Below are 17,108 nucleotides of genomic sequence, written 5' to 3' on the forward strand. Positions count from 1 at the left end.
CAGTGCTGTTCTCGTAAATGTTAACTAAATTAAACCCATGTTTTTAATGGAAAGAAATGATGGGTGTTTTTTGTCATGTGTGTTTTGGAGATGTTTGGTGTGTTGGGCTCTGAAGATGTGTTGTGATGACGGCATGTGTGTGTTGTCCACTGTGTGTCTTCACCTGTCACAGAGGTGGTGTCTCATTAGCGTCATGGTTGTCTCTGGGGCACAGCACAGTTGGGACTCAGCTTAGGTCGATGCGTCCATCAGAGAGACAGACACATGGTGCAGATGGGACTAACCTCCCTATGGGCAGAGACACAGCTGCTCAAGACCAGGGGCTAAAGGGCCAGACCACACAGGAAAAAACAGCTTCTCTCTCTCACCCCAAACTACGGGCGAACAATTTATTTATTTATTTTGAAAAGTAACGTAACTGATTAGTTGTTTTCTCCTTAAGTCACACTCATGCATGCATCTGAAATGTACTACCAATGTAATGCTATTTTATTTTCCAACTGGATACACATTCTTCTCATCTGCCAATTTGTCTCCCCTCCTGATTTCATAATGTCCAATTCACAATTAGTTCCCTGTCACATCACAAGAACCCTACAGTAGATTGGATGGGATGGACGTGTCCTCCAATGCACATCTCGCCATGCCATTCTGCTTCTTATCAAACTACTCCCTCAATCAGTTTCTGCTTGCAGGCGCTTGACCTACCAGAAGGAGTAGCGGGACAAGACAAGGCGGCCGTGTCTGACGTCCACCTGTCCACTCCAGGCAGGGCTGAGCCTATTTGTGTTGCCCTCTGCAGGACCCTGGGGCCCTGTCAGTATGATGTGACCAACACTTACACCCCCAACTGCCATGACGTGGCTGTGCTGCGAGGCAGTGGCTTAGTCCACGCCCCCGCTCGGTAACCCCCCCCCCCTGAAACTGTACTTTTGTCTTTGGTTAGTCATAAGTGTCTCGAAGAATATTAATAAGAAAGTGAATCATGATGGTTCAAGTTTGGTGAAACGTTCTTGTCATAGGGACTGGAGCATTTTAGGCTGACGTATACAAGTGGGTGTAAATAGGTTCATTTTATTTTGACTCTAGATGGGATAAGCTTTTGGTCATAGGGTTATTACAATCTGTCCCAATTTATGCCAAGTAAGGCCTCTTTCAAACCTGAGTATCTGCTTTGTAAGACATGAATAGGAATATTCTGTATTATCTCGATTTGTTAAAACCAATTACAAAAATGACAAATCCTGCTAAACAAAACGTTTTGCCATGAAATGCTTCTCATTGCTATTAGCGTATCTACATGACCTATATGTAGGGATTAAGTTCCATATACCCTATGACATGATTCCCCAGTCACTTGGCAACAGAGATAAATCAATGTATATTATACATGCATTTCCCCCACAGGAACCCTCTCACACACCTTACACCCATTTAGTTTTTAGTCAAACTTGAAACCAGCTTAGCAAGCTGACTTCAGAACTGCCAGATAAGTATTTGTCAACACAACAGCTGGCGCCACAATGCCCTCTTGTAGCTTTATGCCACAGCATATGCCAGCCACTCGTAGCGTGTGATAATTTAGCTGGGACTGGTACTACAGGAGCAGATGGGCTCAAGTATTGTTATTCTCACTCCAGCTCAGAGCCCCTGGGGGAGATCGCAAAATAAAATTCAAGCAGATGGACCTCTCTGGGCTGGGTTGTGTTTATGATAAACAGCCAGTGGTCCTCCAACACCAATGGGCTGGGGTGGCTGGAAAGGGGCACGGGCTCACCTATAGCTTATCCCTGAACAGGACCAAGTATTACACTGCCTAGGCTTTTCATTCCCCAACCTGGGTTTCCTCACACACAATATTAGTTTCAATATTGTAATGTTTTAGTTCAGTAGAACATTGAGAATCACGGTATCCCAGTTACGTTATGATACTTGCATACAAAACATAAGCCAATAATTGGGGGTGGGGTTAAATATTTGTTTTCTTTCCTGTCCTTTCTCACTCTGTTCTAGTCATTTCCAAGTTAGAATAGGCTAGCCCTATTTAATTTTTCATACATTCCCATGTTTGCCTGATGTTGTTCTCTGTATTCACACATCCACAACATGCAGGGGACTTGACAAAACATTTTTATTGTAAAGGGGCAACCATCAGGTAAGCATTTTGCTGTGCTCCTTACTATACATAGGAATGCAGAATGGTTGGTTCACACTCAGCATTAAATTCCAAATCCACTCTCATTCCCATGGGAAAGACAGCCAGTAAACAAAGAAATCCTATCAGAGCCCAGAGAGAAGGTAAATGTTAGAGCCCATTCAGACAACAGGAAAACAGTGATTTCCGACACTAAAGATGAAAAGGGAGCTGAAGGAGAGAACAATTTCTAGCCAATCAGTCCTAACCCAATATACCGCTTAGGCGCTATTTTAACTCCATTGTGATAAGGGGTTTTATTTAGTGGCTTTAAAGGTCACAGTCTGATGAAGTCAAAGCAGTGCAATCAAACTAATGTGTATAGCTGAAAGTATTAACTCTGCAGTTCTTCAATCACTTTGAGACATTAGAAATATCGGTTTTGCAAGCTAGTTTCCAGTGTTTTGCAATCCTGTTCAAAAGACTTGTAAAAAAAGATTGCAAGTTAGCGTGCAGAATAACTGCAGTATTTCGAAAATACTTTGTCAAAAATAACTTATTTTTACTGCAGTTTTTTCTCATAATTACTTCAACTCTGGACTGTATATTGATTAAAATGCTTTTTCCAGACCAAGTCTGTTTATTACATGCCTCAACATTATGATGTAGGAATGACACATCTTTTTTTAAATGTCTCCTACTAACGGGAAAAAAACCCATGAAACACATGGGTCAAGTAATGCAACACCACCCTTATGCTCCCAAATAAACCGGTTCACTCCCATTTTATCTCTTCACATGTACCTGTGCTGCACACAAAGCTACTCCATGTAAAATTATATTCAGAAGGAGGACACTAGTCACGGGAATGAAGAATTAATTGCCTCTAAAGCAACCGTTGCCAGATGTTGTTCCTTCAAACAGCCAGGTGTGGGCAAATTGCATATGCAGGCAGGATGTGTGTAAAATATTTAAAGTTGTATCTTTCACTTAAGGTGTGAAGTGTTTTTATTGCACATCACTTCTCTGCAGTGATTTTGTATGGAGAGTGGGTGTGTGGGAGGGTAGGGGTTGGGTGGTGTCTGGGCTGGAGGCCCTGCGAATGGGGTATGTCTTGGCACCTGTACTGCTCAGAAGTCAGGGGCTGACAGCAAATGAGGTGGCTGTAATGGCAATATGATTTGGTGGGAGTGTGTGTGTTTGTGTGTACATCAGGGGACCTGATGTCCCCACAAAGATAGGCATTAGGGCTTGTTTAAGTTTGGGCATAACGGTTAGCTTGTTGAGGTTAGGGTTCGATTCAGGACTAAGGAATAGGCAACATGGGTTATGGTAAGGTCTCAGGTCCCCACAAAGAGCGAAAGATGTGCGTATGTAAGGGTATAGGCCCACTCATACCTGCTCATTACCTGAACCCCTCCTGGTTGTTTAAATTCAATCAAATGTATTTATAAAGCACTTTTTACATCAGCAGTTGTCACAAAGTGTTTTTACAAAACACCCAGCCTTAAACCCCAGTAGCTATTACATTTAACACAACATCACTTGCATGGATTGACATGCAAGCAACTTTCCAGATCAAATCTCTGTGTTTGTCGAGTCTGATAAAGTAGTTTTAGTCTTCTGACAGGGGCAGCCAGAGATATCTTCAAAATCTCCCAGTGCCAAGGGCGATATGCTTATATTTGGTTCAAAAGACACTTTGGAGGTGCCAATTATTTCAGATTCCTGTCTTGCTGTACATCGTATATCAAGTATGTTGGATAGAAGACAATCATGATTTTTGATACGATAACAAGGTCCCTGATCAGTGCCTCCACATACCAAATTACCTTTCCTTTCCAAACAAAACGTTGGTCATAAGTCATTATGACCAATCAATATACTGAGGGTCATGCGAGGGTTAATAATTAGACACCAAACAATGATCAGACTGTTTGGAATTCATTCCAGAACCATTTTCAAATGTCCTTTCTTTAGCTATCAATGCAGCCAAATAGCATTAGACCTATGATTAAAACCCATGACTGGAGGTCCAGAACATACTGACATACAATGTTTTGCTATTTACAGATGCAAGTAAGAGTGAAGACATCAGACATCATAAAATCAGTGCGGCACATGCTGTGTGATTGGCCTTTGGTCTGGAGCCATATGGACACAAAATACCTCTTGTCTGGGTTGTATGGTGGCCTCTGAAGATAAACAGATGGAGACTCCCGGATGACACATCTAAGTAAATAGTGGATGTAATGTGAGGGTGGGAGTGCTAAGGAGGGTTGGTTCGTCAATCTTTTCTGTGTACATCATAACCTCCATACTGTATGAGAAAGCATTTGCTTCTAACAGCCTTTAGTGAGGAAATGATGAACCTTGTCCCTAAGATATTGCGCACAGAGGACAAGCCTCAGACCGCAACCGTGTTAATTTGGCCTTGTTGGGAGAGACCTTCCAGGCAAAGTATAGGACACTTGCTCAAAAATCCAGTGGCTCACATGAACAACAAGCACAAAGTAAGGAATATTTTTAATTGGATGTTCAATTGTGGCAATTCATAATTTCTTCATGCAGAACCGAAAATTGTCTGCATTCCAGTAATCAACAAATGGCAAATAGTGAGGGCTGGAGTTTTCCTCCATGGCCTCAGATGGATTTAAAACATAAGGCCCAGGGGACTACAGAGGTACACGGGACACATGGGATAAGTGCTGTGCCAATGCTCATTGCCACATGACTTTCTCACAGCTCCCTTAATGGCTAACCCATTGGCCCACCAGACCTCTCCGCGCGTTTGGACAAAAGTGTCTGGAAATTAGATTATGGAGAACCAGATATTGTCACAAAGAACCCAGGGTAACTCAGCCTTGTTCATAGAGAGGTGTGAGAAGGAGAGTGTGATCATCTCAGAAAAGAGAGAAAAAAAGAAAGTTGTTCTGTGTTAAAAGAGTGGGGCTGGGGAAAGACTAAGTACTACATCACTCAAACACACGGATAAACACAAACACTGCTTGTACCCACACAAAGGCATCCAGCAGGCATTTCATCAGGCTTTTATGTGATATGGCAGGCTGGCTAGTGTGAACGTATTTATTAGTTTGCGATACATCCCTTTTCCTGTTGTTCCCGGGACAGTGGATAATGCAGGTTTTGTTTGGCACACAGTGTGTGCAGCGCTTCGCCTACCAGCTGTCAGAGCTGATACTGTCTCATTTGGATTCCCAGCGCTGCCTGCTTGAATGGCTAATTACGTTTGCCATTTCCAATCCACTGATTGCTATACATAATAGGACAAAGGAGCTGACAGCATGTAGCATTCAACTATAACTGTAACAATTAATAACGACATTAATTAAGAGGCGTTTGGTGCCATTGATTATGACATTACCTGCCTAACAGATGACCTGCTCATGCTATTTCATTAAGACATACAGATATAGATTGAAATTAATAAACTGCTTTTTCCTGGTCGAAACAGGGTTATTAATTACACAAATTAGCGGGTGCAAAGGCGTAATCAAGTTAAACCTGTTCAGTTTGCAATAATTGATCTAATTTTTACTGACCATTCCTGGTGGGTCTTGTCTGACTCACCCCCCAGGAAGAGAAATCACCTCATTAGCTGAAAGTTTAATCCTAATCATAGTTCTTAGATCGCCTCGCTTTAAGGTCATATCTGAATGTCAGAACCATTTGAAATTGATTGGTGTTAAATTTAATCAATGTAATGTTTAGGGACAACAATAGTGGTTAATTGATGAGGTTGAGTTGAACCCAAAGCAAACATGTTTACTGAGGGGTGTGAGGAGAGGGGTGGCTCGCTCAGTTACTTTCATAATTCATTACGTCCATAATAAGAGAAATGTCAGGGTGTTGTCTGGCCAATTAGCTGCAGCGGGGACCTGTTGGCTCAAAGACCCGGGAGGGGGGGGGCCGTGTGCCAGACTGACAGATGCAGGCGGAGGGTAAAGCAGACGCAAACAGGGACTGAGGAAGGCAGGGGAGTGCCGGGGCTCAGAGCAGAGCCAGAATGAAAGAAGGATAGAGTGAGACAGGGCAAGCCAAGCAAGGGCAAGGGGGGGAGCTGTGTGCCAGAGAGACGGAGAAGGCCAGGCACAGCAAACTCAACTCCAACAAGATTATGGATTATTCGAATGAAGCGCACTGTTACTATGTTATTCTTGTGTTATAATCAATCAATGTAAAGGTATTTCACCTGACAATTGGAATAACTCCTTGCAAATAATAGAGAAGATAAATGCTTTCACCACAATTAAGACTACAAAGATATTACTTTGCTATCGCCTCCCTATGTTTCAAACCCCCCCCGCCCCCCCCACACCCACATACATGTGCACAGATCAATTGAGTACAAGAAGACCCCTTAGAGGCAGGGCCGTAGCTAACATGGGGAAAGGTGGATATGATTCACAGGGCCTGTGGCTTGGCAGGGCCAAATTATGGTAATAATATACTGTTCGAATATATGTGAGGGGGCACAGGATTCCTGGCAACAACCCTGCTTGGTTAAGAAATAATTAGGAGACCGCTGCAAAATGATCAGTTTCCCTGGTTGTACTATTCATATGTATATGTTTGAGTAAAACGAACATTTCTGTTTTATTCTATAAACTACTGACAACATTACTCCCAAATTCCAGATAAAGATATTGTCATTTAGAGTATTTATTTGTAGAAAACAACAACTGGTCAAAATAACCAAAAAAATATGCATTGGTTTCAGACCTCAAATAATGCAAAGAAAACTAATTCATATAAAATGTTCAACCACAAAATACTAACGTTTTAACAGAAATCAATATTTGATGGAATAACCCAGATTTTTAATCACAGCTTTTATGTGTCTTGACATCCACTCCACCAGTCCGTCACATTGCTCTTGGGTGACTTTATGCCACTCCTGGCACAAAAATTCAAGTAGCTCGGCTTTGTTTGATGGTTTGTGAGCATCCATCTTCCTCTTGATCAAATTCCAGAGGTTTTCATGGGGTTCAGGTCTGGAGATTGGGCTGGCCATGACAGGGTCTTGATCTGGTGGTTCTCCATCCACACCATGATTGACCTGGCTGTGTGGCATGGAGCATTGTCCCGCTGAAAAAACCAATTCTCAGAGTTGGGGAACATTGTCAGAGCAGAAGGAAGCTCTGACAATGGATAGCCAGGATAACCTTGTATTTGGCTTGTAGGCCTCTCCAGGTCCCAGTCTAACTATTAGACGACCAGGTGTTGGGCAAAGCTGAAAATTTGACTTGTCAGAGAAGATGACCTTACTCCATTCCTCTACAGTCCAATCCTTGTGGTCTTTTGCAAACTTCAGCCTGGCTCTTCTTTGCTTCTCATTGATGAAGGGCTTTTTTCTAGCTTTGCACGACTTCAGCCTTGCCCCTAGGAGCCTGTTTCAAACCGTCCTCGCCGTGCACTTCACCCCAGCTGCTGTTTGCCATTATTTTTGTAGGTCACTTCATGTCATCCTAAGGTTGTTGAGTGACATTCGAATGAGTTGACAGGTATCTCAGTCATTTTCGCCCTCTGCCAGTCTGTAGCTTTGTTGTCCCCAATGTCTGTTGCTTGACCTTGTTCTTATGAACCGCCGTCTTTGAAATTTTCAGGATGGAAGCAACCTGATGCTCACTGTATCCCTCTCCCAGTAAAGCCAGAATTGAAGCTTTCATTTCCTCATTCAAAGCTCTTCTTTTCAACTCTTTTGTCATGCTGAATAGTAATTTTTTTTATTCAAATTACCTTTGAGGTACTGTTTTTGCCATCCAAATGGTCCTATTACAAGAGGATAGTGATGACCACAGCAGTGGTTTTTATACTTTTCCTTGTTAAATTAGATTTGGTTCAGGTAATCACCTAATCAGTACCTCATTAAGTAAAATGAGGTGTGCCTGTGTTGGAATTTAAGACACTGGAATGGAATGGCTGCCATACATGTAAAGATGCTGATTTAAAAAAAATTTGGATGGTCTCTTAATTTTTTCCAGAGCTGTATATTTTTTTCATGGATAGTTTACTATGCTACTGCGAAATGGAGACAAACAGTAAATCCCAAATGAACCCCTCTGTCCTGACTCAAATGAACAAAATGAGTGAAACGATTCATTGTTTTTACTGAACGATTTGAAAAGATCAGGATCAGTAAGTCACTACTTCAAATGCATTTACAAAAGGGATTTAACCCCCCCCCACTCATACTTTCTTAGTGACGACAAGGACTAGCCACTCTGTGCGGTTCACTTTTCCAGACACTAAGAGCTACCTTCCCCACCCACCAAAAATATTTCATAAAACGATAAATGTATACATTTCCCCTCCATTAAGTCATCAAATCATAAACCTAAGTTTAGTTAAATACAAATATCATGACAACACATAATATAGACTATTTTAAGATAGGCAAATTGATATGTTTTGGCTTGTTTAAATCATAATGCATTAAATCAAGGGTAAATGGTATTTTTATTGTTTAGGGGATACTCAAAGCACATTTCTGAATCCCAAAGGTCCCTTTTCTTCCCGTTTCCTTCTTTGTTTCAGGTGACTGGAAGATTGCCAGCGTACACAAATCCTCTTGATCCTTACAAAGCTGTGAAACACAGAGAAAAAGGCCAGTCTCTATTGTTCCGGTGGCCCACTGTGGAGTCTACACAATGAACCTGGCATCTGGAGGGGCTCCGCTTTCTCTCTCTCCCACTCCTCTCACTTTTTGTGTCTTTTTCCATTTCTTTCTCTCCCTCCATCTCTTTTATCAATCTCTCACAGCCAATAGTGTATAGACCTTAGGACACACTGCATTTGTGCTTTTTAAACCTCTGGACATGTCCACCACTCCATCTGAACACAAACAAACAGCAGGAAAAACAGCAGCCTTTTTCATCCAGACCAGGAAGTGTAGGACATTTTTTACAACACATGTTTTTATATGCACTAAGCATATTTCTTTCACCCACCTAAATGTATGATATTCCTTCATTCCTGGCTGCCAACCACCAAACACGCTGCCAATCTAACCAAAGCAACGGCAGTTGCAATTTTCCATGGAACAATTTGCTCCCTTAAGAGGAAAATTGCTTTCGATATAACCTCTCCTCTAAAAGACAACAACAATAAAAAGAAAAGCTACTGTAGTAATACCATTCCCTCTGTCAACACTTGGCCAGGACAGGCGTATTATATACTAGGAGAAATGTATGACTATGGGATGAAGTATTTCTTACCAAAGTCACTCCTCTGTCATATCAACATGTGAGAGACTCGGACAGGCCCAGCAAATGAACCACACTTTGAGCATAACAGGCTGACGTTGTGCTGAAAATGACTGCTATGAGCAGCGGTTGTCAGATTTACTCTGGCCATTTTGTTTGTGAATTGCCATTTATTATATATTGTGCCTTTCTCTTTCCAGGTTTTGTTGACTGTGTATTTATTTGCAAAAGCACCGAGACGGGGTCAAAGGCCAGAAGGGGAAACCAGCAGATAACTGACATTCCATTACCTTAGAAAAAAGGCCTTCAAATGAAAAGGAATGGGACAGACTTCAATTGAGCAATATGACTATAATTAACAGAAGAGATGCCTGGCTGCTGATGTTGGAAGGTGTGGATGCCTTCTGCCTTTCTGTTCCAGGGCTTTGTCAACTGATGTTCCCATAATATTACATGCTTGACCTTTCTGGTCTCCCACTCTCCTTGCAGGCCTGTCACATTGTTGTTGCTTCATGAAATATCGAATACCGTCGTTTCCGGTGGTTCACCAGCAGTTGTGAGCTGTGATTGGATAAATTGGGAGTCCAACAAAAAAACATTTTACATTTACTTCAAACAAATAACTAATCCAAAATGATTTGTTCAGTATGAACCTCATCTTGAATATGACTACAAAATAATCACCCAGAGAAATATTAACAATGCTTCAAAAAGTAATGCTGGGATTTACCTGTTTTTAATCCAGCTATAGCAATATTCATCCAGTGTCTTTATATAGAATATTCATACATGCCCAAACACTTTTATTTCTGCACATTGAAAGAGGTACCTGTAATAAAATAAAATAAATGTGGAGCTACTTCCCTTTTTGAAATTGAATGTTTATAGACAATGATGGTCTAACACTTTTTGTTAAATAATGAAATGTATTGTTTCGCAAATGTCAAAGTATGTAAAAATGATGTTTTTGATTTCTAAAGTGTGACTACTCTTTTGTGATACAGAACATTATTAATTAAAAACAATAGTCTGCTGGTAATTGTAAGCCTTATCAGAGGTGGTGTTTGCTTTGATTGTGCTGTCATAGTTTAACACACACTCTGTGTCTGAATCGTGTGGGCTGCTGAGAGACAAGCTGCCTGGCTGGCATTATTGCGTGGGCTGGCCCGGCGCTGTCTGACGTGCCTGTCAAAGTCATGAGAGAATCACTTTATCATCGTTTGTCTGTGGGCCGGTCGGACGACACATTGTAGCATGGGTGTGGGCCCCTCGGGGACCTGCTTCGGGTGGCTTCTGTATTCTCTGTGTATTTACCTCTTTTTATTCAGTGTCTTCATCAGGATTCAGCCCCATGCTGTCGGACAATATTGTTCTGGGAAAATTAGAGCTTTGTCACATAGAAACGGCCGCATGGCCTGATGTGGTATGACATAGTATGACACTCTGCCATGTACTCAGTGTGACTAATAAAAGGGGGCCTCTCTGAATGAGTGCATGCCTGAGAGAGTGTGATATCCCAGGAGGCAGGGACACACAGACGGACACACAAGTATGGAAATCAATCTCACCACTTATAACATGCTTTAATGAGGCCAAAGCTTGTTTCTCTCTGACGTGTCATTCTGCCAGGCCCTACCTGTCAGAATACGATATTTGCTTTCAAAATGACAATAGTGATGTGTGTGTGTTCATGTGAGCACGCATGATGTGTGTGTCTCGTGACACAGTGGTCTCTTACAATGCCATGTTGGAGAGTATACAGCATTATGACAAAAAACACAATTTAGATAAACAAAATTATATTCCTCACAGCAGTACAGTAGGATTTTATTCAGCTATGAAATGTATGAATAGGCAATTTTCTATAAGTTAATGGTGATATTGCAGTCAAGTGGAATATAGTAAACAATTTGTGACTGATTAGTTAGTTAGCTGTAATAGAAAAACAAAATATGATTAAACATTCTGGTATGTTTTATTGTATTGGATATTTGCTTAAAGAGGGAAAATATGAGTCATATCTTATCTGTGGGCCAGATTGAAACCCATGTTTTAGCAGTACTTGAGTGCTGGAGCCAACGGCTTAGATCAATCCTGCCCACCTACCCCCAGTCCTCTTACTTGAATATTGTTTGTCTTAAACGAGCCTGAACATTTATTCTATAACAAAATACAGATGGATTTTTTAAAAATATGATATGACTAAGTGAATCTCTGTTAGTACACTGCCAGTAAACTCAACATGTGTGTGATCACGTTATATCTCAAAGAAGAATTCAGCCATGATACATTTCCGCAATGAGTATTTCTCCATGAGGAGCAGTAAGACTGAGTGTGTCTATTCCCTATGAATGATCTCAGGATAAGAGAAGACCACATCATGTCCTAGCCCCAGAGCAGGGCATCTGTACTCTCACGTGACAGTGAGGCTCACGCGTGGCGCTGTCCCTGATGAATGTTGTCGCCACTCCTGAATTATATTCATAAGTTTGAACAGAGAAGTATGCGAAGATCCATCCACACACAGAAGCTGCCACAGTGTCGGCCATTACACACAGCTTTGGGGCAATTCGCGAAGGAAAATTGATTAATATTTGCTTTCAAAATGACACAGCATGATGCATGGGTGCTCTCCAGATGCAAATGAACACTTAAAAAGAGATGAATAGCCTCAACTAAAAGATTGTAAAGTTCAATCAGGGATATTTGCATATTTATATTACAAGTTACTGATAATAAGTGAGGCAGGGAGGAGTAAATGCAATACGTTTGTCAATGTAAGCTTCCTACATTACAAAAGTAGACCTTATTAACTTATGTGAACTGATATGTTCAATTATTCGGTACAATAGCAGCTTTGAAGATGTATTGTACTGCATTTTGACTGTAAAACACAATTAAGAAAGAACAAGGAAAAGACATTGTTCAATTGATGATACACCTACATTGATACAAGAGTTGTATTAAGCACGGAAAATACCTCAGCGCAAAAAAGACCATTATTTCAACCTGCAAAAAAATAGAAAATATAGGAATTGGTTAAATTTACAATCCTGTATGTTCAAACTTTAAACACCATATCAATACAATATTTTACAATATAGAATTGTTGGCCCTACATTTTGTAGTTCTGATACCTTAAAACTGTAATTTGCTGAAATTTTTTCTAGCCTTTGACATCATTATGCACCAAAGGGCATATGGTTAGCTCCATATTCAACTTCCTTTTTCTGAAAAGTGATACACAGTTGGCCACTGTTGAGTTGAAACCACAGGCATAGTCAGTTAGACCCAGGTAGACAGAATAATGGACCCAATTGAATCCTATTCACAGAAGATATAACAGTGGCATTAATGTTTTTTCCCTTCCTCTTTAAGATCACAACGCTGGCTCATTGATCTCTGTATTCTTCAACACTGCTTTTATCACTTTTTACAGCTTCATACCACTACAGGAAAAAGCAACGTCCAGCAATGAAAGATTAAACACTCAAAAGACCCTATTTTGACCAAACATTTTGTCGTGGTTGAGTGCTAACTGTAAGAGATAAGCTGAATGCTTGTCATGCCCATTGTCTGTAAAACACAGAGATACTACACAATAATGTAATACATGGCATCAAATATCTCATGAGCTCACCACCATACGTGGTATAGGAAATTGGAAGAACACATGTTGCTTGCACTCAATGAGAAAGATGATCCGCAAAACAATAAGCATCATATGAGTAATTTGATATACCATATGTTAAGCACAAATAGAGGTTCTCTTCTTAACAGCTTGAATTAAAAAATAAATCAGGTGACAATAATATCTTAGGTTTTCTTTCTTCCATTTCATCAGGTGAATTGCCCTTATTGAGCCCCTTTAACAAGTCCTTATGTCACAGCACTCAGAGATGGCCGAGCCAGGACTCCAGGTGTTAATATGTACTTGGCAGCAGGTGACCAGGACTAGGCCAGCCAGCCTGCGCTTCTCCTCCCTGGGCCTATGTGAGAGAGAAGGCCCAGGTCTATCCCCCGCTATCAACACCAATAGCCAGCTTACTGCCTCACCGCTAAGCTTCAATTAAATACGTTTTTTGAACAACAATCCATTTTGAGAGAGTATGACTAAAGTGATTGTCAGTGCTCTTCACGCAAAACACTATTCAGTGATGATGTCAATTTTTCTGGCTGTTTATGTAATAATTACTGGAACATTAAGCTTTCATGATAGACATTATGATTTACTGTAGTATAATTGCTGTGAAAACAATGGTTATGTGAAAACATGGGGAGTTTATTTAGCAAGCTAAAGAACTGTAGAGACAAGCGTCAAGGCTGAGGCCTTGTGGTTTTTCTCAGTCATAAATCTCGATCCCTTTAACAAGAAGAGACAGGAACCAATTTGTGGGATTTATGCTTCGTCACTGAAATATGAATGAAGAACAGACATATCTGTGCTACAGTGATGATAATCTTCAATCTAATCAGAGAGTGGAAAATGGATTTTAATGGGCTTGTCTTTACAATTTTAAAGCTTATAGGAAGCTATTTCTGCTGGCCACTGTAATTCAATTCCCTACAGACATGATCTCTGGAGACAGCAGAGAGAAACTCTAACTTCTGAAACATAAAGAGTTCCTTTTAGGCATCTGCGTGGCATTTTAACCTCCCATTTTTGACAAGGAGAGTTATATACTGTGAGGGTATAATAAACAATGCTTAACTGCATTATGGCTATCCATAATTGAATTATAGAAAAACGCATTCCACATCATAATAACCCATAAAGAAATGGATTGAGAGTTGGATGCTGGTCATTGACCAGGGACAGGAAGAGCTGTGTTGAAAAGTGGTGCAACTGGCCTTGCCACTTTCACACACAATGGTGTTCTCATACTCAAGAAAGCTCATGCATACATCCACTATACCCAGATACATGCAGATGTGCAATATAATAAAAAATAATAATACATGAACGTTACAAAAAGTGATTAAATTAAATTGTGCTCATTTCAGGACTACTCTAGATGATGTGACATGGGTTTACATGTTTTTAAAGGAGCTTGGAAAATAATAATGTTCATATATGTAATACATATTATAGTTAAACGTAAACCTCAGCTAGTATGAAATTATTATTTATGGAAAACGTCAGGACCAGATTTCTTGTTTTAAATATATTTCTTTAGGTTTTTCAGAAGTGAGGTTTTATAAAAAACTGCTCCCAGGTGGCATAGCAGTCTTAGGCAGTCTTTTGTAGTAGCAAGCTATTCAGTACAGTCCAGTTTTGAGCCTTGACGGTGGCACTGGCTGATGTGTTGTTGGGAGTTCCATGGTTTGATGAATATTGGCCAAGAATGCCCAGGGTTGAGGCTGGGATCAGCAGGGTTTTCCTTGTGCACTCCTGGGACTCAAGCAAGATTGGGCTCCTACGTGGTTGTCAGTCAAGTGAGTGTCTCATACTTGCTAATCTGACTTCCTGGTTAGAAAAAAGCTGAATGTCTTGGCATGGATGACCAGCAGGAAGACATGCTGTGATATTTAAAACTCCTGGGCCCATAGGGAGTTTCTGCGATGGGACAGAGTATAATTAGATATGCAAAATAATGTAATAAAATGTATACAATTACCAATTTATTCTATCACTGTGTATTTCAGTAAGAATTTGATGTGTTTTTTTTTATTCTGCTGAAAAAGTTTATTTCACACTTTCTCAAATCTGTACATGATAGTACATGAACAAATCATTGTTGATTTGTGCAGATGCATCATTGTATTGTAACTCAATTCACTACAGACAATTTAACATGCATTTTAAGAGAATAGCCCTATCTTACAAGCCTCTTGAATACCGGCCACTGTCCTTCATCCTGATCTTGTCCTGATCTTTCTGTTTGCACATACACATTTTTAACACAATCAGATCAAAATGGGATTTTTTCATTGTTTACACCTGTCTTAAATTGTGGATGCAATCCGAATGTGGATAGGATCATGCCTGAGGATGAATGTAAGAAAGAGACATAAAAGGGGCCATAGACACAAACATGGATATGATACATGCCCTCAAATGAACTGCATCGCAAGAAGGTCTTTACACCACAGCCATACTCACAAATAAGCATTGCATGCTCAAACTAAGCTACCCTTACATTTCTGGGTCAAGATAAAAGCTTTAGACCAAAATGTTGTTAGCATAATCCACAGGAAATTCTGGTTCTTTGATGGTGGTGTCTGAAAATTGTATTACAGATGAAAGAGAAGGCTGTGAACTCTGAGGAACATCATCATGTATGTCTCATGTAGAAAGTTAGAAGGAAAAGAGAACAAAACTAATTAGCTTACAAAATATCTTTTAATTATTTGTAAATTTATGAAATATTTCTAAGATGTTCAGTTTACTAATGAATAAATCTGAGGGTACCTAAAAAAAAAAGCGGAAACCCTGTCAATAGCTCTAACACTTCAGTGTATACAGTATGTACTGAGCTGGTTCTATACACAGTTTGCTCAATCCTGTCATTACACCAGAGGAGTTCTTGGTGAAACACATAAAAAAGTCAAAACTTTGGGAGCAGAGATGCAAAAATAAGCTATTAAATTGCATACACATCTGGATAATATGTCAGGTTGTGTCAAACACCAATACATTTTTGTACCTCTAGAGCTGCAGGTGATGGTAATGCACATTGGTGTTGTTAAGTTGAACTTTTAAGGATGTTAAAGTATTAATAGTGGCACAATGCAGTGTATGAGTGCATGCAGCAGCCAAAATCTTGTTTGGCAGAAAGAATGCAAAGCGCTGGTTTGGAAATGTTATCATAATTTCTTCAGATATGAGTGATTGTGTTGTTGGTTGTTTTGAATTGATTGGTAATCCAGTGTAGCTGAGCTAAAAGTTTGTTGAGTTTTGGGTATTCTGGGAAAGAAATAATGCAACACTACAAGAGCACATGCCCGCACATAAACACTGCACACACATTACACTCCTGTCTCCCCACTAAAGAGGGATGACACAGGCATCAGACAGACCTTCTGAGAGAGTGAATACCTCAGCATGTCCATCCAGTCCGGCGCGGCACAGTCAGTCTGCCATGTCGTTAGTGCGCGGCGTAATCTGATAATGTCAATCATAATTGCGTTAGATGTAATCCATCTGACTTTCAGTGTGCCGGGGTCAGGGAAGGAAGCAAGGCCCCACTTGCCATCAATTACCAGACATAAGAGAGTAGTGGATGGAGCTCTCCTCTATAAATAATAGCAAGAGGGCCCGGTGCTGGTGATCGATGCGGTACAGTTCCACTGTCACAGTGTTAATGCCAGCTGGCTTTCTTGGTGGAGTTGATCAATACCGTGTCTCCTTGTGGCTCCGTCTGGTTCCCCACACGGCCATGCGTGGTGACTAGGGGAGTAAATGACACCTCTGTTGTGAATGGGAAATCACAGGCCTTTTGGATTATTCAGTCAGACTAAGGTAAAACACACCCCTGGGCACTAGCAGCATGGGCCCCAGAGAAGACTTATTGGGTTGGGGGGAGAAAACACCCAAAACAGCTTCTGTTGGTTGGGAGTCAAACATACTGTGCTCTACTCTACTATGAATGGTTTTCCCTAAGTTCCTCTGGGGGCCTCAGGCCTCATGTTAGTGTAACTCAGATTAGGGAGGTTGAGAGTAAGGCCTGCCGGATAAACTACTGAAGAGTATACAAAAATATTACGGTTTACTAAAGACTTATCAGAAAAAGGGTTACATGCAGGGT

The sequence above is a fragment of the Esox lucius genome, chromosome 2 (assembly GCF_011004845.1).
Source record: "Esox lucius isolate fEsoLuc1 chromosome 2, fEsoLuc1.pri, whole genome shotgun sequence".
NCBI lineage: Eukaryota > Metazoa > Chordata > Actinopteri > Esociformes > Esocidae > Esox > Esox lucius.